The following is a 23,898-nucleotide window of genomic DNA, read 5'->3' on the forward strand; positions in this document are numbered from 1 at the left end:
GAACCCGTCCAGACTTTTACCGAGTGGAGGACTTTTCTAGTATTCGCCCGAACTCGTTAAAACCCATCCAGGTGATTCAACTCTTGTTAATTCCATATGCTCACGAGGGCCATGCCTGCAACACCAAAAATATTAGGACCTCTAGATTCAGCAATAGCAGCTGAACACATGAAAGATCTGCAAGTAGAGGTAGAGGCAAAACCAAAACAATGTTAGCTAGCCTGTTTTTGCCGTAGTTCAAGCTCTTATGGTGAGGCATCTTTGCGCTTGGGGCAATGCCGCAGCTAATGAGGTAATAACCGAGGCACGTCAATTGCTGGTTGAAAACTATTTCCAAACCCCCTCCTCGGCCTTAGGGCCGTCGAGAAGGGCTCCCTCTAAACAAGGGTAAAGCCCTACAAATCTTGAAACTAAACATTCAGCGACCTGCTGACCTAGTGATGAGATTGAGGATGATCTTTATAAACTAATGTCAGTTTGATGTAATGTTCACTGCAAAGATGCACTCCGAGGCTGGGAATCATCAAAATCCTGTCGCATCCTTACCAAAACTAAACCGAGATTAACATTGGGTCTATTAAGTAAAAGTTTTTAATATGGATACCAATTCTTGTGAAAAGTGTTAAATAGTACCACATCGCCTAGGACAACCTAGGATCCATGCTTAATAAGCCATGGACAATCCTAACCTTGTAAGACGATTTTCGAGGTTAGTTAGGCCCATGGATTTCTAACATGGTATCAGAGCCAGGCCCCTCTCAACGCTACCCGTGCGTCCGTGGTTTCCGTACCACTCCTTGTCCCCGCCAGTATGGGTCCGTGGTTTCCGTACCACTCCTTGTCCCCGCCAGTGTGTGTCTGTGGCTTCCGTGCCACTCCGTCACTATAGCCCTAGTCGTTGAGGGGGGGTGTTAAATAGTACCACATCGCCTAGGGCAACCTAGGATCCATACTTAATAAGCCATGGACAATCCTAACCTTGCAAGCCGGTTTTCGAGGTTAGTTAGGCCCATGGATTTCTAACAAAAAGAAACTTCTAGTTTATTCATATAAAGATGACTGCAGCATATAAATAACTAGATGAAGTTGACAAAATTCTTGATCGGTAAAGAATTTGATGGTACTGCTTACAGAAAACTTCCGTTTTTTTTTTGATCGGTAAAGAATTCGATGCTGGCGAGACTCAAATCACATTAGGTCACTGGTATCATCACCTAATGACTTTATCACTGTACTACAGTGACACCGGCTACATAAAACTTCCGTTGCTAGTCAAATGAACACTATAAGACATTTTGGTTTCCCAACATCATTGAGCCTGAGCTGATTTTGTACCATGACTTCCATACTTATTGGATTCTCATAACTTAAATCTAGTATTATGTTTGTAGGGGCACAACTGCTCTATAAAAACCTCTGTACATATATGTCCTATAGCGAGTTGTTCTATCTAAAGGGTATTAGTGCTGCGTGCAAACTTAGGCCGGGAGAGGCTCAAGTCATAATCATTAATCAACATTCTTAACAATGGAACTGCAAAAATCTCATGGCGCACTGGGAGTCAGCTGATTATGCAGATAAGATAACTGAGAGATGATATCTCTTCAGTTCAGTTCACCTACATCAAAAGAGATGCCATGGCTTTAGCACATTCTCTAGCTCAGTTTAGTGGAACAGAAATTTGAGCATCCAACTCACGAGCCAGTGTTTGGCAAAAGCAGTTTAAATATTTAGTCCCGCATCTTCTATGTAGTAAGTCGTATCGAGAACTTCAACTTACAAAAAGAGAAGCTGGAAGAAAAAAAGAAAGATTGGGAGTCTGTCAGACAACCGCACGACCATCACAGCAGGCCAAAGCCAAGCTGAAAACGATCATCTACAGCCACGAGGACTACATCATAGGCCTGTGCACCATTAATCCATCCACTAAAAAATGACAATTGAAAGCAAAGCCAGTGAGTGGACGAACAATATCTTCTTTTCTTAAATGTTAAAATTTTGGCCTACTGCAAAAGGCCTGACGGACCCCTACCAAAAACTAATTAAACTTTTTTTGCCTGGGTTTCCTGCAACTTTTGAATCCTGGAGTGTTCGAACATAACTGGCAACGGCCCTTTGCCGAGCTTGTTGTTTGCAATTGTAAGACGGTACCAAAATCGAACATGAAATTGGAGTAATTCAGGTCAGGCATAGGTGAGAATATAGTCAGGTTTGGCATGGCTAGCTAGTTTCTGAATCCGGTGAGAATATCAGACACGACGCTGAACTCTTTTCTTGTAACAAGAGACAAGGCACTCCGTACATACACTTTCCAGACGTGGGTAATAGTTGCTGTTTTAAACAAATTAGCATTGTAAAGGACATACCAGCAACCACCAATATTTAGCTCATAATATATATATTTCTTGAGCTAGTCGCATGTTGAGCTAGACGAATTCACATGACAGACCTGAACGCCCATTTTTTGGTTGGGTTCCAAATTCAGATCACCTGACACACTTCTACCCATTTTCACCTAAGTTTTATTAAACATGTTGTATTATCCCTTATGTGCTCCATTTTTGTTGGGTTTAACCCAAACAGAGACTTGTTTTGCGGAGCTTCATCCCGAGATATTTCAGAGGTAGTGATTCCACCTTGCAATGCATGGTTTCAGCTAGATCATTTAATCTTACTGTCAGCACCACAAGAAGGGTACACATTCCCACAGCAGCTTAAAATTGACAGATGGAAATGCATCAGTTAGCTACAGTTGAGCTGGTGGTACAACAGCTGCGATATAAGATCATCGTATAATTTATAATTTTTACGTCTTCAATTGACAGATTTATATTGAACCTCATGTGCAGTTCCATAGACAGATTTATATTGAACCTTCAGGCCACTGGAGTGAATATTGCGTATTGGCTTTCTCTTCATCAAACATAATCACCATATAATTTATAGAAGCAACAAAAGAGGAAACGCTGGGGTTTAGGATAAACTCGTTCAGATTTTCTGATGAAGCTGTAAGCTTTAGTCCCACAAAGATTAGTCAAAGCCGAGGGATGGAAGAAAGAAAATATAAAAGGAGAATCCAAACACGAGTTGTGGCATACCTTTCTCGGCCTTTTGGCTAAGATCAAGTGTAGTATCTGTTCTTATCAGTTTAATATCTGATATGCCATCCATCGGATGGCACGATATTAAATTAATTTTTTTCATGGGGAGTTCCCGTCATAGCAGCTTGCTGCTGGGGTTCTCACGCGTCGCCTCTGTGTTGCACTACTGCAAAGGCCTGGCACACCCCACCAAAACTAAATTAAATATGCGTTTATTTTGAGACCTTTGCGGCACATGAGCATCAAATACCGTGACACTCCCATCTGTCCTGCTGGAGAAACATATCCATCTTCATATCAAGCTCAAAACTAAACCAGCTTTCTCTAGCTCAGTTTAGTGGAACAGAAAATTGTTATTTCGTGGAGGTGGTTTTGCTGTAAGTTAATCACTTGCAAAAGCACTAGCCTAGGTTTTGGATTCATGTCTGCATCGGTATCCTCATCTTTATGTTATGGAAGTGATGCCAGGATTTATTATTGCTTAGGCGAGCTCGGAGTTGCTTTGACTCATGAAGTTGGAATTCGTCAGGTATATTACTTGGATTTTATTTGAATTCATTTTTGCAAAAATGCAGAAAACTGATTGTTCAATTTGCAACTATCTTCAAGAAATTCGACTGTGACCAGTTGATCATAACAGGGTATTTCAGCTGGAAGCACGGAGACGGAAATGCTGTGAATGTATTACCTTCAAAAGTCACGGAGACGGCAATGCTGTGACTACTTTGACTCATGAAGTTTGATCAGAACCTATCTGTTGAAAACATACACACACCTGTAAAATTCGCTGGTTTGACACGGACTTGGACAGTTCATACTTCATATGAGATTGAAGCTGGTAGTGTTACTACCTCATGACTATCTTGATAGTTTGTTGCACCGAGGGGGTCAAAGCGGAACAACAAGGACCAATAACAAAAAGATTTAAGAGTGATTTCTTAGTCCCACATAGACTGAGTAGCATAACTGTACTCAAATTGTTGTGCATAAAACTAGCACTTCACTAGGTCTTTTGAGTCACGCAGCCGTACGGTAAGCACATAGCGAACTATTCTTTCGCCTTTTACTAAAGAATACCGTGTGCTTGCCGTTTATGAGCGGCATACGTCCATTTTTGGAGGGTTTCTCTTTTCCATGAGGAACCCAACAATTCTCTAGTCCAAATGTTTTAGTTTACAGGGTTCCGTAAAATCTGGTTTCGTAATGCTTAGAACTCGAGAGTAACCGAAAAGGTCGTGTGACCAGTGTGCAGGCAAATTTGAGTACTGTATGACTGGCAACACATCCTTCAAGGGGATTATTATTGCCGGGGAAGGTAAGCTGGCTTACCCTATTTTACTTACTGTGCAATTCTCCATCAGGTTCTTCTGTTTGCTGTCAACTTATATGGCCGTTGTTTGGGATCTTAAAATTCTTGCTATATCATGGAGTTTAATTTCTTTCGAAAGTAAGCCCGGAAATATAACATTTAAGAAAATAAGAATTATTCGCCCACTCACTGGCTTTAATTTCTACAGTTTCTTCTGCAGAAGCATAACAATGAATATAGCTACGTATACTTTGCGTATGATGGACTCGTCGAAGTATCATCCCCGTGTTTGATTCATTTCAGTCTCCCTCCATTGATGCATCATCAGTAGCCTTTTCAAAAATGGTTCCATCTGACGAGTGTAAGGTTCTGCAAAAAAAAAAAAAGCTTTGGCCTGCTGTGGCGGTCGTGCTGTTGTCTGACAGACACCCAAATCTTTTTTGTTTTTCAACAAAGGGATGAGAATTGAAGGAGGGAGGATTTAATGTGTCCTGAGAATGGCTAGCAACCATACATGGTGAAATGAGATATAGTAAATGGCCCCATTCGACACAATCTTTTTTCTTAAAGGGACAAGACAACTCCCCATTGTGAAGCTAAGTTCATCTTGACCAGCCAATTTTTGTAGATGAATCCCCCACATGGACCCATACCTCTTGGGAAATATGGAAATCCAATCTTTCTTGTCGATAAAAAAAAAAAAAACACAGGCGTCAATCCATCCATGACATTCACAGTTTAGATAGTAGTGTCTCAAAAGGAAAAAATCGCAAAAAGAATCTGAAAATACACTTACCAAGCGCCTATTGCACTTTTTATCTTTTGCTAAATCCGTTTTAAACAAAAACAGAGATCCAATGTGTTGTTTTTGTTTTACTTAGAATTCTAAAGTAAAAGGTAACAGGTACAAGTAGTAGTACTACTAGAGGGATAGTTACTGATCAGTGTTTGGCTTTTTCGAATGCTTTTATTCCTAAAAATTCTGATATTGACGGCCTTGGGGGAATCATATATTACGCAGCAAGATATTGGATCAATCCAGCTATAACAGTGAGCCAAACATAGGCTTCAACTCTCCTCTCATACCAACCCATTTTTATACCATGAAACAATAAGACAATATGGAAGACTTGAGTCATTACTTAAAGCTTCGAATCATCCATTTGTATCTCTTAAAGTTCTTAGTCCCACACTGATCAGTAGGCAGGATTATTTTTTGTTTAAATACCACCAGCAACAAAGTATCTATCGAGCAATGATATGAAAAGCACGATGTGGAAAGGGTTCCCATAATTGTCAGATCTTCTGACGGAAACGTGCCCATATGAGCTCATTTTTTTTTTTTGCTCCGAGTTCTTTTTTATAGCTAATCTCTATGCTTATAAAGTTGAATTTGTGATACACATGCCTTGTTATTTTTTATTTTTTTCAAACAGACCACCAACAAGACAAGAAATGACTTAGTATAATGTTTTTTTACTTGATCACTCCATTGGGTTTGGAGTGGTATTATAGGTAGAAATTTTTTAGATTGAGATATATTTGGTACCCTCGTCTTTTCAAGTTATATCAATCTACGAGTAAGTGTTATTGAATTTGATTTACATATATATCTTAAACTGTATGTGCTTGGATATTGTCAATTGCGAAAAATCAATTTGTGATTGAAGGTTGATTAGCTTTATATGCATTTGTGTGTCTACGAATAAGGGAAACTTTGGCCAGTAAGCACACTATATCTTTAAGAAGTAAAAAACTTCTCAACAAATTAATACTCCCTCCGTCCCAAATTAATTGGGCTAGTTGTAGTTTTCACAATTATTAAGGAAAGGAGGAAATGGGAGTATATTTAAGTATTATTTTTTTTACAATTATACCCATATGGATAATAACTTGTAAAACTCAGAAATGATCTTTTAAACTATGCAACGGTTTTTCGTAAACCTTATACCGCTGAAAAACATTTTAATACATCTGCATAATAAATATAAACATGACTATCAAATAATACATATTTCTTATAGTAGCAATAATCAACTACAAGGATAGTTTTAGAGATATCTCCTTGATTAGTGAAATAACTCAATTATTTATGAGACAAAATTTAAAACCAAATAACTCAATTAATTTGGGACTTAGGGAGTAGTACGCAATTATTTTGTAAAACCTTAGAAATTGTTTTTTTTTTTCTTTTTTCTAAGTCCAAAAATTTGTTAAAAAATAAAAAAGACACATAAAAAGAACTCTTAAGAGAAACAAATTCTAAAAGAAAAGAAAATGAAGTCATCTAAAAAGTATTTCATACAAGGTACATGTTCTACGCATAAAAGTAACCATGAAACAAGAGTAAGGCGCATGTTTGAGCTTAGCAGCTATTTGGAAAGAAGTGGCATGCAAGCTTGTACCCAAAAAATAACTAGAGGGATAGTTACTGATCAGTGTTTGGCTTTTTCGAGTGCTTTTATTCCTAAAAAATTTGATATTGACGGCCTTGGGGGAATCATATATTACGCAGCAAGATATTGGATCAATCCAGCTATAACAGTGAGCCAAGCATAGGCTTCAGCTCTCCTCTCATACCAACCCATTTTCATATCATGAAACAACAAGACAATATGGAAGACTTGAGTCATTACTTAAAGCTTCGAATCATCCATTTGTATCTCTTAAAGTTCTTAGTCCCACACTGATCAGTAGGCAGGATTATTTTTTGTTTAAATACCACCAGCAACAAAGTATCTATCGAGCAATGATATGAAAAGCACGATGTGGAAAGGGTTCCCATAATTGTCAGATCTTCTGACGGAAACGTGCCCATATGAGCTCATTTTTTTTTGCTCCGAGTTCTTTTTTATAGCTAATCTCTATGCTTATAAAGTTGAATTTGTGATACACATGCCTTGTTATTTTGTTTTTTTTTTCAAACAAACCACCAACAAGACAAGAAATGACTTAGTATAATGTTTTTTTACTTGATCACTCCATTGGGTTTGGTGTGGTATTATATGTAGAAATTTTTTAGATTGAGATATATTTGGTACCCTCGTCTTTTCAAGTTATATCAATCTACGAGTAACTGTTATTGAATTTGATTTACATATATATCTTAAACTGTATGTGCTTGGATATTATCAATTGCGAAAAATCAATTTGTGATTGAAGGTTGATTAGATTTATATGCATTTGTGTGTCTATGAATAAGGGAAACTTTGGCCAGTAAGCACACTATTTCTTTAAGAAGTAAAAAACTTCTCAACAAATTAATACTCCCTTCGTCCCAAATTAATTGGGCTAGTTGTAGTTTTCACAATTATTAAGGAAAGGAAGAAATGGGAGTATATTTAAGTATTATTTTTTTTATAATTATACCCATATGGATAATAACTTGTAAAACTCAGAAATGATCTCTTAAACTATGCAACGGTTTTTCGTAAACCTTATACCGCTGAAAAACATTTTAAAACATCTGCATAATAAATATAAACATGACTATCAAATAATACATATTTCTTATAGTAGCAATAATCAACTACAAGGATAGTTTTAGAGATATCTCCTTGATTAGTGAAATAACTCAATTATTTATGAGACAAAATTTAAAACCAAATAACTCAATTAATTTGGGACGGAGGGAGTAGCACGCAATTATTTTGTAAAACCTTAGAAATTGTTTTTTTTTCTTCTTTTTTCTAAGTCCAAAAATTTGTTAAAAAATAAAAAAGACACATAAAAAGAACTCTTAAGAGAAACAAATTCTAAAAGAAAAGAAAATGAAGTCATCTTAAAAAGTATTTCATACAAGGTACATGTTCTAGGCATAAAAGTAACCATGAAACAAGAGTAAGGCACATGTTTGAGCTTAGCAGCTATTTGGAAAGAAGCGGCATGCAAGCTTGTACCCAAAAAATAACTAGAGGGATAGTTATTGATCAGTGTTTGGCTTTTTCGAGTGCTTTTATTCCTAAAAAATCTGATATTGACGGCCTTGGGGGAATCATATATTACGCAGCAAGATATTGGATCAATCCAGCTATAACAGTGAGCCAAGCATAGGCTTCAGCTCTCCTCTCATACCAACCCATTTTCATACCATGAAACAACAAGACAATCTGGAAGACTTGAGTCATTACTTAAAGCTTCGAATCATCCATTTGTATCTCTTAAAGTTCTTAGTCCCACACTGATCAGTAGGCAGGATTATTTTTTGTTTAAATACCACCAGCAACAAAGTATCTATCGAGCAATGATATGAAAAGCACGATGTGAAAAGGGTTCCCATAATTGTCAGATCTTCTGACGGAAACGTTCCCATATGAGCTCATTTTTTTTTCTTCCGAGTTCTTTTTTATAGCTAATCTCTATGCTTATAAAGTTGAATTTGTGATACACATGCCTTGTTATTTTGTTGTTTTTTTTCAAACAGACCACCAACAAGACAAGAAATGACTTAGTATAATGTTTTTTTACTTGATCACTCCATTGGGTTTGGTGTGGTATTATAGGTAGAAATTTTTTAGATTGAGATATATTTGGTACCCTCGTCTTTTCAAGTTATATCAATCTACGAGTAACTGTTATTGAATTTGATTTACATATATATCTTAAACTGTATGTGCTTGGATATTGTCAATTGCGAAAAATCAATTTGTGATTGAAGGTTGATTAGCTTTATATGCATTTGTGTGTCTATGAATAAGGGAAACTTTGGCCAATAAGCACACTATTTCTTTAAGAAGTAAAAAACTTCTCAACAAATTAATACTCCCTCCGTCCCAAATTAATTGGGCTAGTTGTAGTTTTCACAATTATTAAGGAAAGGAGGAAATGGGAGTATATTTAAGTATTATTTTTTTTACAATTATACCCATATGGATAATAACTTGTAAAACTCAGAAATGATCTCTTAAACTATGCAACGGTTTTTCGTAAACCTTATACCGCTGAAAAACATTTTAAAACATCTGCATAATAAATATAAACATGACTATCAAATAATACATATTTCTTATAGTAGCAATAATCAACTACAAGGATAGTTTTAGAGATATCTCCTTGATTAGTGAAATAACTCAATTATTTATGAGACAAAATTTAAAACCAAATAGCTCAATTAATTTGGGACGGAGGGAGTAGTACGCAATTATTTTGTAAAACCTTAGAAATTGTTTTTTTTTTCTTTTTTCTAAGTCCAAAAATTTGTTAAAAAATAAAAAAGACACATAAAAAAAACTCTTAAGAGAAACAAATTCTAAAAGAAAAGAAAATGAAGTCATCTTAAAAAGTTTTTTATACAAGGTACATGTTCTAGGCATAAAAGTAACCATGAAACAAGAGTAAGGCACATGTTTGAGCTTAGCAGCTATTTGGAAAGAAGCGGCATGCAAGCTTGTACCCAAAAAATAACTAGAGGGATAGTTACTGATCAGTGTTTGGCTTTTTCGAGTGCTTTTATTCCTAAAAAATTTGATATTGGCGGCCTTGAGGGAATCATATATTACGCAGCAAGATATTGGATCAATCCATCTATAACAGTGAGCCAAGCATAGGCTTTAGCTCTCCTCTCATACCAACCCATTTTTATACCATGAAACAACAAGACAATCTGGAAGACTTGAGTCATTACTTAAAGCTTCGAATCATCCATTTGTATCTCTTAAAGTTCTTAGTCCGACACTGATCAGTAGGCAGGATTATTTTTTGTTTAAATATCACCAGCAACAAAGTATCTATCGAGCAATGATATGAAAAGCACGATGTGGAAAGGGTTCCCATAATTGTCAGATCTTCTGATGGAAACGTGCCCATATGAGCTCATTTTTTTTTTGCTCCGAGTTCTTTTTTATAGCTAATCTCTATGCTTATAAAGTTTAATTTGTGATACACATGCCTTGTTATTTTGTTTTTTTTTTCAAACAGACCACCAACAAGACAAGAAATGACTTACTATAATGTTTTGTTACTTGATCACTCCATTGGGTTTGGTGTGGCATTATAGTCATCAATGTAGAGTTACTGAGTTTGTTCAGCTTAACCTGTACCACCATACTGCACAAGCGTCGAAACCTTTTCGGTTCTTTCAATCTATTGCAAAACTTATGGGTGAACCCGTCCAGACTTTTACCGAGTGGAGGACTTTTCTAGTATTCGCCCGAACTCGTTAAAACCCATCCAGGTGATTCAACTCTTGTTAATTCCATATGCTCACGAGGGCCATGCCTGCAACACCAAAAATATTAGGACCTCTAGATTCAGCAATAGCAGCTGAACACATGAAAGATCTGCAAGTAGAGGTAGAGGCAAAACCAAAACAATGTTAGCTAGCCTGTTTTTGCCGTAGTTCAAGCTCTTATGGTGAGGCATCTTTGCGCTTGGGGCAATGCCGCAGCTAATGAGGTAATAACCGAGGCGCGTCAATTGCTGGTTGAAAACTATTTCCAAACCCCCTCCTCGGCCTTAGGGCCGTCGAGAAGGGCTCCCTCTAAACAAGGGTAAAGCCCTACAAATCTTGAAACTAAACATTCAGCGACCTGCTGACCTAGTGATGAGATTGAGGATGATCTTTATAAACTAATGTCAGTTTGATGTAATGTTCACTGCAAAGATGCACTCCGAGGCTGGGAATCATCAAAATCCTGTCGCATCCTTACCAAAACTAAACCGAGATTAACATTGGGTCTATTAAGTAAAAGTTTTTAATATGGATACCAATTCTTGTGAAAAGTGTTAAATAGTACCACATCGCCTAGGGCAACCTAGGATCCATGCTTAATAAGTCATGGACAATCCTAACCTTGTAAGACGATTTTCGAGGTTAGTTAGGCCCATGGATTTCTAACATGGTATCAGAGCCAGGCCCCTCTCAACGCTACCCGTGCGTCCGTGGTTTCCGTACCACTCCTTGTCCCCGCCAGTATGGGTCCGTGGTTTCCGTACCACTCCTTGTCCCCGCCAGTGTGTGTCCGTGGCTTCTGTGCCACTCCGTCAGTACAGCCCTAGTCGTTGAGGGGGGGTGTTAAATAGTACCACATCGCCTCGGGCAACCTAGGATCCATGCTTAATAAGCCATGAACAATCCTAACCTTGCAAGCCGGTTTTCGAGGTTAGTTAGGCCCATGGATTTCTAACAAAAAGAAACTTCTAGTTTATTCATATAAAGATGACTGCAGCATATAAATAACTAGATGAAGTTGACAAAATTCTTTATCGGTAAAGAATTTGATGGTACTGCTTACAGAAAACTTCCGTTTTTTTTTTTGATCGGTAAAGAATTCGATGCTGGCGAGACTCAAATCACATTAGGTCACTGGTATCATCACCTAATGACTTTATCACTGTACTACAGTGACACCGGCTACATAAAACTTCCGTTGCTAGTCAAATGAACACTATAAGACATTTTGGTTTCCCAACATCATTGAGCCTGAGCTGATTTTGTACCATGACTTCCATACTTATTGGATTCTCAAAACTTAAATCTAGTATTATGTTTGTAGGGGCACAACTGCTCTATAAAAACCTCTGTACATATATGTCCTATAGCGAGTTGTTCTATCTAAAGGGTATTAGTGCTGCGTGCAAACTTAGGCCGGGAGAGGCTCAAGTCATAATCATTAATCAACATTCTTAACAATGGAACTGCAAAAATCTCATGGCGCACTGGGAGTCAGCTGATTATGCAGATAAGATAACTGAGAGATGGTATCTCTTCAGTTCAGTTCACCTACATCAAAAGAGATGCCATGGCTTTGGCACATTCTCTAGCTCAGTTTAGTGGAACAGAAATTTGAGCATCCAACTCACGAGCCAGTGTTTGGCAAAAGCAGTTTAAATATTTAGTCCCGCATTTTCTATGTAGTAAGTCGTATTGAGAACTTCAACTTACAAAAAGAGAAGCTGGAAGAAAAAAAAAAGATTGGGAGTCTGTCAGACAACCTCACGACCATCACAGCAGGCCAAAGCCAAGCTGAAAACGATCATCTACAGCCACGAGGACTACATCATAGGCCTGTGCACCATTAATCCATCCACTAAAAAATGACAATTGAAAGCAAAGCCAGTGAGTGGACGAACAATATCTTCTTTTCTTAAATGTTAAAATTTTGGCCTACTGCAAAGGCCTGACGCACCCCTACCAAAAACTAATTAAACTTTTTTTGCCTGGGTTTGATATTGGTTGCCGCATCCTGCAACTTTTGAATACTGGAGTGTTCGAACATAACTGGCAACGGCCCTTTGCCGAGCTTGTTGTTTGCAATTGTAAGACGGTACCAAAATCGAACATGAAATTGGAGTAATTCAGGTCAGGCATGGGTGAGAATATAGTCAGGTTTGGCATGGCTAGCTAGTTTCTGAATCCGGTGAGAATATCAGACACGACGCTGAACTCTTTTCTTGTAACAAGAGACAAGGAACTCCGTACATACACTTTCCAGACGTGGGTAATAGTTGCTGTTTTAAACAAATTAGCATTGTAAAGGACATACCAGCAACCACCAATATTTAGCTCATAATATATATATTTCTGGACCTAGTCGCATGTTGAGCTAGACGAATTCACATGACAGACCTGAACGCCCATTTTTTGGTTGGGTTCCAAATTCAGATCACCTGACACACTTCTACCCATTTTCACCTAAGTTTTATTAAACATGTTGTATTATCCCTTATGTGCTCCATTTTTGTTGGGTTTAACCCAAACAGAGACTTGTTTTGCGGAGCTTCATCCCGAGATATTTCAGAGGTAGTGATTCCACCTTGCAATGCATGGTTTCAGCTAGATCATTTAATCTTACTGTCAGCACCACAAGAAGGGTACACATTCCCACAGCAGCTTAAAATTGACAGATGGAAATGCATCAGTTAGCTACAGTTGAGCTGGTGGTACAACAGCTGCGATATAAGATCATCGTATAATTTATAATTTTTACGTCTTCAATTGACAGATTTATATTGAACCTCATGTGCAGTTCCATAGACAGATTTATATTGAACCTTCAGGCCACTGGAGTGAATATTGCGTATTGGCTTTCTCTTCATCAAACATAATCACCATATAATTTATAGAAGCAACAAAAGAGGAAACGCTGGGGTTTAGGATAAACTCGTTCAGATTTTCTGATGAAGCTGTAAGCTTTAGTCCCACAAAGATTAGTCAAAGCCGAGGGATGGAAGAAAGAAAATATAAAAGGAGAATCCAAACACGAGTTGTGGCATACCTTTCTCGGCCTTTTGGCTAAGATCAAGTGTAGTATCTGTTCTTATCAGTTTAATATCTGATATGCCATCCATCGGATGGCACGATATTAAATTAATTTTTTTCATGGGGAGTTCCCGTCATAGCAGCTTGCTGCTGGGGTTCTCACGCGTCGCCTCTGTGTTGCACTACTGCAAAGGCCTGGCACACCCCACCAAAACTAAATTAAATATGCGTTTATTTTGAGACCTTTGCGGCACATGAGCATCAAATACCGTGACACTCCCATCTGTCCTGCTGGAGAAACATATCCATCTTCATATCAAGCTCAAAACTAAACCAGCTTTCTCTAGCTCAGTTTAGTGGAACAGAAAATTGTTATTTCGTGGAGGTGGTTTTGCTGTAAGTTAATCACTTGCAAAAGCACTAGCCTAGGTTTTGGATTCATGTCTGCATCGGTATCCTCATCTTTATGTTATGGAAGTGATGCCAGGATTTATTATTGCTTAGGCGAGCTCGGAGTTGCTTTGACTCATGAAGTTGGAATTCGTCAGGTATATTACTTGGATTTTATTTGAATTCATTTTTGCAAAAATGCAGAAAACTGATTGTTCAATTTGCAACTATCTTCAAGAAATTCGACTGTGACCAGTTGATCATAACAGGGTATTTCAGCTGGAAGCACGGAGACGGAAATGCTGTGAATGTATTACCTTCAAAAGTCACGGAGACGGCAATGCTGTGACTACTTTGACTCATGAAGTTTGATCAGAACCTATCTGTTGAAAACATACACACACCTGTAAAATTCGCTGGTTTGACACGGACTTGGACAGTTCATACTTCATATGAGATTGAAGCTGGTAGTGTTACTACCTCATGACTATCTTGATAGTTTGTTGCACCGAGGGGGTCAAAGCGGAACAACAAGGACCAATAACAAAAAGATTTAAGAGTGATTTCTTAGAACCACATAGACTGAGTAGCATAACTGTACTCAAATTGCTGTGCATAAAACTAGCACTTCACTAGGTCTTTTGAGTCACGCAGCCGTACGGTAAGCACAGAGCGAACTATTCTTTCGCCTTTTACTAAAGAATACCGTGTGCTTGCCGTTTATGAGCGGCATACGCCCATTTTTGGAGGGTTTCTCTTTTCCATGAGGAACCCAACAATTCTCAAATCCAAATGTTTTAGTTTACAGGGTTCCGTAAAATCTGGTTTCGTAATGCTTAGAACTCGAGAGTAACCGAAAAGGTCGTGTGACCAGTGTGCAGGCAAATTTGAGTACTGTATGACTGGCAACACATCCTTCAAGGGGATTATTATTGCCGGGGAAGGTAAGCTGGCTTACCCTATTTTACTTACTGTGCAATTCTCCATCAGGTTCTTCTGTTTGCTGTCAACTTATATGGCCGTTGTTTGGGATCTTAAAATTCTTGCTATATCATGGAGTTTAATTTCTTTCGAAAGTAAGCCCGGAAATTTAACATTTAAGAAAATAAGAATTATTTATTCGCCCACTCACTGGCTTCAATTTCTACAGTTTCTTCTGCAGAAGCATAACAATGAATATAACTACGTATACTTTGCGTATGATGGACTCGTCGAAGTATCATCCCCGTGTTTGATTCATTTCAGTCTCCCTCCATTGATGCATCATCAGTAGCCTTTTCAAAAATGGTTCCATCTGACGAGTGTAAGGTTCTGCAAAAAAAAAAAAAACTTTGGCCTGCTGTGGCGGTCCTGCTGTGGCGGTCGTGCTGTTGTCTGACAGACACCCAAGTCTTTCTTCTTTTTCTTTTTGGTTCTGACAGACTCCCAAATCTTTCTTTTTTTGGTTTTTGTTTTGGTGGGAAACAGAAAAAAAACCTGCTAAGCATGATTGCGAAAATTGAACAAAATTCAAATTTACTGGAGATATAAATTTTGCAAGTATTCCTCCTTTAGGAACCCCCCCAAATTAGCAATTGTATTGCTAATATCGATTGGCGGATAGAGGAGTCCACCTGCGCTCCATGGTCTCTGAAGATGTTTAGCATGAATGAAGGCATGGGTTGTACGTGTTATCCAGAGAGTGCTTATCCTGTAATACAACTGCGTTATCCTTAACGTTAGTGAAGCGATAAAGCTTAAAGCAAAGTTTAGCAGGCTGTAGGGTAACTAGATTTGGGCATTTCCACGGCCAAATGCTGCTGCTGTTGAAACAAGAGTGCTGATTGAGGAGGTGCATTTTTGCTTGTTGCTGACTAAGGAAGTGCATTTGCTCGCCTAAAAAAAATTAAGAGCCTAACTGTAAAAGGGATGCAGTTAAATACAGAGATAATTTATAATGTGATGCAGTGCACCATGAATTCTATTGTCAAGCACCCCTGGATTGCTATATAGTTTTCCTTGTAATCCAAAGCAAGCATTTTCACCACCTGACCTAAAATAGTTTTTCTGTGACCCAAAAACTAGATTGTGACCCAACATACATATGTGGTTGGACTATGAAATGGTGCCAAAACTGCAACGTGAGTAACAATCCATTATGACTGTCAAAACACCCCCAAAAGCAGATGTATGACTAGGACCTCGTCCTTTGTGATGCCACTAAGTAATGATAATGTAATCAGAAGAATCAAATAGAATATATGCTTGTTTGATCTGGAGCAGCCAGGATTCAAATTAAAAAAAAGTGAGCTCATATGCACACATCTTCTTCAGATGAAATCTGAAAATCATGGGAACCCTATCCACATTGTGCGAGTTATGTCATTGCTCGGACGTTAAGTGACAGCACGTTGTATTTAAGCTAATAAATTTCCTCCTAACCAACCAATGTGGGACTTGAATCTTTAGCGGATGCATCTACTCCCTCCTTTCCTAATTAATTGGCTGGTTTTAGCTTAAATACAACGTCATCAAAAGAAGTTAAGAGCATCAAAAGAAATCAAGAGAAAAGTGGTCCCAGAAAACTAAAATAACATTTGACTTTCCCAGTTAGGAAACCAGCCTATTTTTATTGAAACATCTATTTATATAAACCAGCTTATTATTTAGGAATGGAGGGAGTAGTTGAGTAAATCCTGCGAGTATTTGTCCACTGCAAACAAAAATAAGTAGAAAATCATAAAGGAATCGAACCCGTGTCTGTACCGTGGCAGTGTACTATTCTACCACTAGACCACTGGTGCTTGTTGAGCTCTTTTTGTTTCTCGAACTTGCGTTTTTGTTTTCTTTTTTCCTGAATTCTTTTCATTGTAATGATTTTCTTACTAAAATCTAGTTCTTCTTTTTATTTACTTCTGTTTGTCATGATTGTGGACCGATGTCCTTTTTTTTTTGTTAACTCTAATGGAAAAACCTTAGTCTAGGATATTTTAGCCGTATTCGGTGAATCGAATAAATGGGAAACTCGAAAATACAAGTCTGACTCCCAAGCTGAGAACCAATGCTTCTGCTGCCCAAATGCATCACTGGCTTCTCGCCCCAGTAATTAAGCATGTTTTTTTTGTTAGGTGTTGAAGACTTTCGTCAGTGCTTTGTCAAGATTTCTTGTATGCATGTGCGATAGGGGAATACCGAATAGTGGAGGCATTGGCACACGCAACGATACCACAAAAAGTAAAACTATGATGAACGTGGGAAAAAGATAACAGGCTAAAATGAAGAAAAAAAAAATGAAAGTATTACTTTTCCAGAAACCGAGATTATATGGAATTGTTCGGCAGAGTACATGGGTACGATTACTGAAACCCCCTTGGCTGTACTATGCGAGAGAGAATGGGTCCCAAAATTGATTACGATATTGCTCATGAGCTGAAAATGATCTGAGAGATTTCTACCTGGAAAGCTTAAGGATGCATTTGCAAAACTAGTTAGATTTGAGTTTGAAGTCGATCTACAACACCTTCCATACTGATATGATTTAAGCTGTAGAGTTCATATTCTTATTCTGCTTGAACTAGTTTAGGTAAAGAAAGACAAAAACGCAATGCCCAAAACAATACCAACGAGCATTCTGCTCTACGCTGGCTCCAGTAAAAACTTGTGTGCAAAGGTTAAAAAAAAAAACAATGATTTTGATTGGGTTCAGAAAAAAAAAAAAAAAAAAAAAAATTGTTTTTAATCCTGGCTCCTCCATCCCTGGAAACGTTTACTTGCAACTCCTTCGATATTCTTGAATCCGGCTGCTGTTATCCTTGAATATCTTGTCTGGACAGACAGAACTAGCACATCAGGTCGTTGTAGTATAGTGGTAAGTATTCCCGCCTGTCACGCGGGTGACCCGGGTTCGATCCCCGGCAACGGCGTTCTTTTTTTGTTTGATCATGGAACTCAAAAGTGAAATCAACACTTTTAGATCAATCAGTATCAACCGTGGATTTGCTTGCCCTCGATTAGAGGAATTCACTTTAAGATGTCCAGAAACACCTTAGGCGGAGTATGTAAGCTATGTTAGCATTTAAAAAAAAATCCAAGTACTGTAAAGTTGCAAGAACTATCCAAGTCTTTAATTTGTTACAAGAATAGAGCAAGATCATCTTAACAATGAGGAGCATTTACTGCATCAAAACAACTCGCAAAGCACAATTACAATACTACTCGTTTGGTTTCTGTGATCCGCTAGATTCAAGTAAAAATGTAAACTGATATTTCAGCACTGTAATCAGAGTCCCAATGTTGATTTTGAAAAGCTCTTCTACTCTCCACTCTTCAGTCTTTTCTTGTCTTTTCTCTTTTGGTCATGGGCACCTGGGAGATGAAAGTACAATTACAATACTACTCTGTTTATAAATTGCAGACACATGATGATATTCATACAGATATATGATGTACTTACGGTTTTTAGCTTCTCTTTTCTTTCTTTTTGCATTCTCTATGATGTTCCTTCCACTTACCGACGTCTCTTTCACATTCATGGAGACCTTAAAATAGTAGATGAGATTAACATGATATTAGAAACTAAGTTTCCATCTCCCAAGTTTTTGTAATGTCGATTAAGATCTATTTTATAAAAAGGACCAATACTACTAAACATGTCTCATTTATGTTATACCTCATGGCCGCCACTGCGAAGTGCCTGAAGTGGCTCAATACAATCCTGCCCAATAACAACTAGTTTCCTTTTTCTGTTTTCTCCAACATTGCTATTATCACCCAACTTTTTCGCAGATAATTCTTGGAATTGGTGTTGAAGTAGAGGCGAAACGCCAGACTGAGAAATACAAAATAATAATATAAAAACAGGAACATGCAAAAAAGGGAAACGAATGAAACAGCTGCCAATATTAAAGCAACAGACTAGTAAAAGTTTGATAATAGAAATTACCCCAGCCAAAAAGCGATGCGAGAATGATTTTGGCTGTAAAGGTCTGGAAAGCAGGCTCTTCAACTCCTGAAATTGTGCAATAAAAATTAATCAGGTATCCAGATCGATTCCTCCCGTCAGATAGGTGTACCATGTACTAATATTCAACAGCAAGATCAACTACTTAGAGAAATAAAGGAAAGAGCGAAGTTAGAAATACCGTCTGCAGCTTGATTAATCTAGACGAGGTGGCTTTTCTTTGTTTATTGACTATTCACCCTTTCTTCCTCGCTGTCGTCCTCGTCTAGAACCAATTCTACCGATTTGGCATTACGCTCAAGCCAGGTTTTATTTACCTTTTCCTGGAAAACAGGGAAACAAATGAAGAAGCACGTGAAGAAACAAGTCATACACAACTCGAAGTTCTTATTGGGCTACGCCATTATAGAACATTATATTTCTACAACTAAATTGCGAAATAATTTAGGTGGTGAAGTGAGATTAGGGTTACGATCACCACTGTGTACCTACACTAGAAGTATGAGAAGCTGGAAATTTAATTAATAATTAAACAGTGTGCAAACTCAGCGTAAAATTGTGTCCAAATGGTAATTTGAAAGTAAACCACCATGCAATATTCTCACCCAAGATATAATCTGGTTACCTTGGAATCCTTATGTGTGATCTTATCTATCTGACGCGCAACAGATAATCTTTTCATAACCTCTGGCATGTATGAGTTATCTAAAGGAAACCGTCGAAGACTTTCCTGAGAACAGATAAGACTAGTTGTCATCACATATAATAAGATGCAAAATACTCGATTACAACATATTCCTGCAAATAACTACTTCATTTCCAAGGGAATTCACCTTTTGAAAAGATTTGCACAAGGATGAAAACTTTGGTTTATCATTTGGATTGATTAATGCAATGCTGCAACCGTCTGTAGATGCTCTAGCAGTTCTTCCACTTCTATGAACATAAGCCTACAGCAAATAACTTCAAGTTAGGAGGTCAAAAAAGCCAGTGCGAAGATTACCAACAATTGAATCTACTTACGTCAGCTGAATGTGGAAGTTGATAGTGGACAACGGTTCGAACACCAGGAATATCAAGACCTCTTGCTGCAATAACAGTAGCAGTAAGTATACCATTGTCGCTTTCACGAAAACGATCCATTGCCTGAAAAGCCAAGAGATCAAAGAGAAGATCATTAGTGCTAGTTTACACGCTGGTTTACATGGATTAAATGTTGGGGAGATTTATAGAGAAATATATATTGGCATCCTCAAGATATATACTATAATGCAAAGAGGTGAAGCTGATCCACACTAGGCTCCAAACAGACACATCAAGTTGGTTTATTTCCATTGCTCAGATCGATACACAGTGACTAATGATACAGAAACGTAGTTTTCAGTCTTTGAGATTACTTTCCCTGGCAGCAAAAAATATTTCGTTATTTCGTTCTAAATGCCAAATCCATCATGTAAAATTTACCATAAACCATCGAAGAAAAACAAACAAACAAAGAGATTTAGTTTAGCTGAACAACATTAAGTTTCACTAAATTCAACACAAGTAATTCATACTGCATCTTCCTTCACTAATACTGTTTCCACTATTATTTACTTCTCTGGTAGTTTTTGAGTTAGTGAAATGCCACCACGACTCTGGTAATTTACCATAATAAAATAGACAACGTTCATGAATCATTTACTGATAGCATTGTGCAAACAAAGTTCGAGTAACCATTTTGCAGGTTGTTCAACTAGCCATTTGCAACATCTATCTGTTGTTAGCCCCTTGACTACATCTACCAGCCAAATTAGTATTACATCAGAAGATTTAATGAGGTAACATCTAAAGATGAATAGACCACAGAAAAAATCATATATATTAACACTGCAATGAAGAAAGTACCTTCAGGCGTGCTCGCTGCTGCATTTGAGAGGGAAGAGGCCACAGATTGATGCCAAGAAGGCGCAAAAGGGAAGAAATGTGACGTAAAGCTGCTATTGACGTGCAGAAAACAATAGTCCTGCCTTGCCCATGAACACTCAAAAGATAATATAGATAGGCATCTTTATCTTCTTCCCTGCATCTGCACAAACAATTGAACTACCCAATTAATTAACGATAAATGACGTTACAAGGTAGAGAAAGCCAAAGTGCATCAAGGTCATATGAAAGATGCTCCAAAATATTGCTAAAAGAGGAGGACATACTCAATAAAAGATTCTTCTAATTTATCCGCCATAACTGCAGCATTTGTCAAATCAAAGATTGCGGCATCTGCCCTCATCCCTGCTCGTTCTGAAAGCTTCTCTATAGAGCTCAACTCGCCACTCAAAGATTGTTTGGATTTACGAGATCCACCCTTTAGCTTTTTACGAAAATCAGAAGATAACGCTATAGTGGCAGAAAAGACGAACGTTTGCCTTTTCTTCCTTTGGATGTTTGAAACCATTACACAACTCTGTGAATTTTCAAGCTGCCCTTCATCAGGTGCGGCAGTCATAGGTAACATGTCAATGATAGACTGCAACTCTTGAAAATGACCACTCTCAATCATACGGTCAGCCTCATCTAAAATAAAGAATGACAGCAAATGTAACTGCAAAAGGAGGTCAACTGATTAAGATGTAGACAAGTTATAATTGATCGAACAATTGCTGAATAAAGTGTCTCGTCAATATTATTATGGCTTAAGGGTCACTGTGTCTCATGTCAATGCAAGAAACCAAACAAGTTGTTCTAATGTCATTTATCACAGATCACTTATGTAGTATCCTAATGGGTCCCAAAGCCCTATAAGGCTGTAAAATAGAACTGCATCACATTATAAGGTGCATCTTGGTATAACAAGTTAACAGCGCTAGAAAAATGTAGGCAGCAAAGTCATCTACCTTCTCACTGCCGATTGGCCATAGCAAAGTAGTAAATTTACAATTAATTTACAAATGACACATTCGAGAGTACCTCAACAAGGTGTGGATCTCCTCCTTGCATAAGCTCCCATAACCTCCCTGGAGTACCAACAATAATCTCAGGCCTTGCTTTTAGAAGCCTTTCCTGCTTTTCTGACGAAATCCCACCAACAATTGGGACAACCCTGATGTTTGTCAAGCTACTAGCCACCTTGAGATGATCAGTAACCTGTATAAAGAGGAGCATATTAACAACAAACAAACAAAAAAAAAAAAACAAATGGAGGCACCAATATCTGTAACCAACACAAAACCATAGTACTCAAGTCTCAGATTCTCAATAATTAAAGTTAACAGTAGTATAGTTTGGGCCACTTAACTTGCACCTTAGTTTGAAGTTGTGAACTAGTAATTGTACGCTGCCGAAGCTAGATGATATGGGTAAATGTTACATATATATATATATATTTGGGGAGCATTACTATGATCATTAAATTACTAAACTTAGAAGAAGAAAAAAACAGATGTTGAAACTACATGGTACCTGGAGTGCCAGCTCCCTTGTAGGAGTTATGATGAGCGCCCGAAGTGTACTACCAAGAGCTCCTTTTTCCACATTATTTCCTCTCTCTGTAAGTGATACGCCTGCTTTTTCTCGCTCTTGAAGTAGACGTTGCAAAATTGGAAGCCCAAAAGCAAATGTTTTCCCAGATCCTGTTTCCGCAGCTCCAATCACATCCTACAGTCAAACACAAGATTCAAACCACAAAAAGATGCCAATACAACATACCTACGCTAACATCATAAATTTTTTAGCTGGTAACCAACCTTTCCTTGATGCGCGGCAGCAGGAATACAAACTTTCTGAATAGGTGTGGGTTCTTTAAACCCAAGCTTGTAAATCGATTTCAACAACAATGGATGCAGCCTCAATGCCTGCCACTCGTAAAATTCAGCTTCATCAACTACTGTCTCTCCTATCTCAACTTTATTGTCACTATCGTCTTTCACTACACCCAAACTCGTAGAATCCCCTTCTGTAGATCACAAAAAATCAAACAAAAATTACAACCAAAAAATCTAGACTAGAAAAATCTTATTCCACACAAACCCTAAACTGTAAACTCCCATAACCCAAAATTGTAGCAATAATCTAATTTTCTAAAACCCTAAGTTGTGTCAATAATCTTCTAAGTTTCTAAAACCCTAAAACCCTTAATAATGTGAATAATCTTTCAATATTCTGCATTTTTTTTTCATAGTAAGCCATCAAAAAATCCTAACATAAATTTATTTATGAAATCTCCAAACTTGTTCCAGAATTGAATAAATGAAAATTGCCATTTACCAGAAACTTTGAGGCTTTTCTTTTTCTTCTTCTTCTTCTTAGCCTTTAGTTTTTTTACTTTCTTATCAACTTTCTCTTCATCATCACCAGAGTCCTCAGTACGAGTCCGTTTCTTGGATTCAAAAGGATTATTTATCAAAACACCATAATCAACTTCATCAATCTCGTCAAGAGAAATAAAACCTGCATATAAAACAAACAACATCATAAATCCAAAATTCAGAAATATCAAAACCTAATGAGAGGGGGAGAGAGAGAGAGAGACCGCCATCGAAATCATTAGCTCCTTGAGCAAAATGATCTTCATCTTGAGAAACAGAAGATTTCCATGGTAATGAATCTACATCTTCTGCTGCTTTTTTAATACTTCTCATCAGTTTCTTCTTTGATGAAGAAAGGGAAGCTTTAGATTTGGCCGCCATGGACGTGTTTTTCCTGCAAATTTTTACGAGACCGAGAAAGGAGGAGCAACGCGAGAGAGTATCCCCTGATGTCAAATAAAAACAAACGGGCCGAACCTTAGTATTTCGATGACCCGGTTGATATTAAACGGACCAAAACTTATTTCCGGACAAGACAATTGTTGTATCAAGTGCTAATGGGAATGCAGAACATTGTCATCTTGTCCGATTTCGGAATATACCAGACTTTACAGAAATTCAGTTTCTGATTGATGTATACAGATTCACTATTGTTCTTAGCGTGTATTTAACTGAAC

At 37.7% G+C, this 23,898-nt stretch overlaps 5 non-coding genes and 3 pseudogenes across 5 annotated transcripts; 7 read left to right on the forward strand and 1 right to left on the reverse strand.

Moving 5' to 3' along the window:
- The first annotated feature begins 257 nt into the window (after nt 1-257).
- On the forward strand, nt 258-388 carry LOC113362300 (annotated as a pseudogene).
- A 2,706-nt stretch (nt 389-3,094) lies between these two features.
- LOC113362281 lies at nt 3,095-3,291 on the forward strand. Its single transcript, XR_003365673.1, has one exon. It is a non-coding gene; the product is annotated as a U2 spliceosomal RNA (small nuclear RNA).
- An 832-nt stretch (nt 3,292-4,123) lies between these two features.
- LOC113362307 lies at nt 4,124-4,244 on the forward strand. Its single transcript, XR_003365684.1, has one exon. It is a non-coding gene; the product is annotated as a U5 spliceosomal RNA (small nuclear RNA).
- Nucleotides 4,245-10,768: 6,524 nt separating this feature from the next.
- Nucleotides 10,769-10,899, forward strand: LOC113362296 (annotated as a pseudogene).
- A 2,722-nt stretch (nt 10,900-13,621) lies between these two features.
- On the forward strand, nt 13,622-13,818 carry LOC113362282. Its single transcript, XR_003365674.1, has one exon. It is a non-coding gene; the product is annotated as a U2 spliceosomal RNA (small nuclear RNA).
- An 833-nt stretch (nt 13,819-14,651) lies between these two features.
- Nucleotides 14,652-14,771, forward strand: LOC113362314. The gene has a single exon (XR_003365690.1). It is a non-coding gene; the product is annotated as a U5 spliceosomal RNA (small nuclear RNA).
- Nucleotides 14,772-17,829: 3,058 nt separating this feature from the next.
- On the forward strand, nt 17,830-17,901 carry TRNAD-GUC. Its single transcript has one exon. It is a non-coding gene; the product is annotated as a tRNA-Asp (tRNA).
- A 158-nt stretch (nt 17,902-18,059) lies between these two features.
- LOC113355435 lies at nt 18,060-23,672 on the reverse strand (annotated as a pseudogene).
- Between the last annotated feature and the right edge of the window lie 226 nt (nt 23,673-23,898).

This window comes from Papaver somniferum, chromosome 3, assembly GCF_003573695.1.
Source record: "Papaver somniferum cultivar HN1 chromosome 3, ASM357369v1, whole genome shotgun sequence".
Classification (NCBI taxonomy): domain Eukaryota; kingdom Viridiplantae; phylum Streptophyta; class Magnoliopsida; order Ranunculales; family Papaveraceae; genus Papaver; species Papaver somniferum.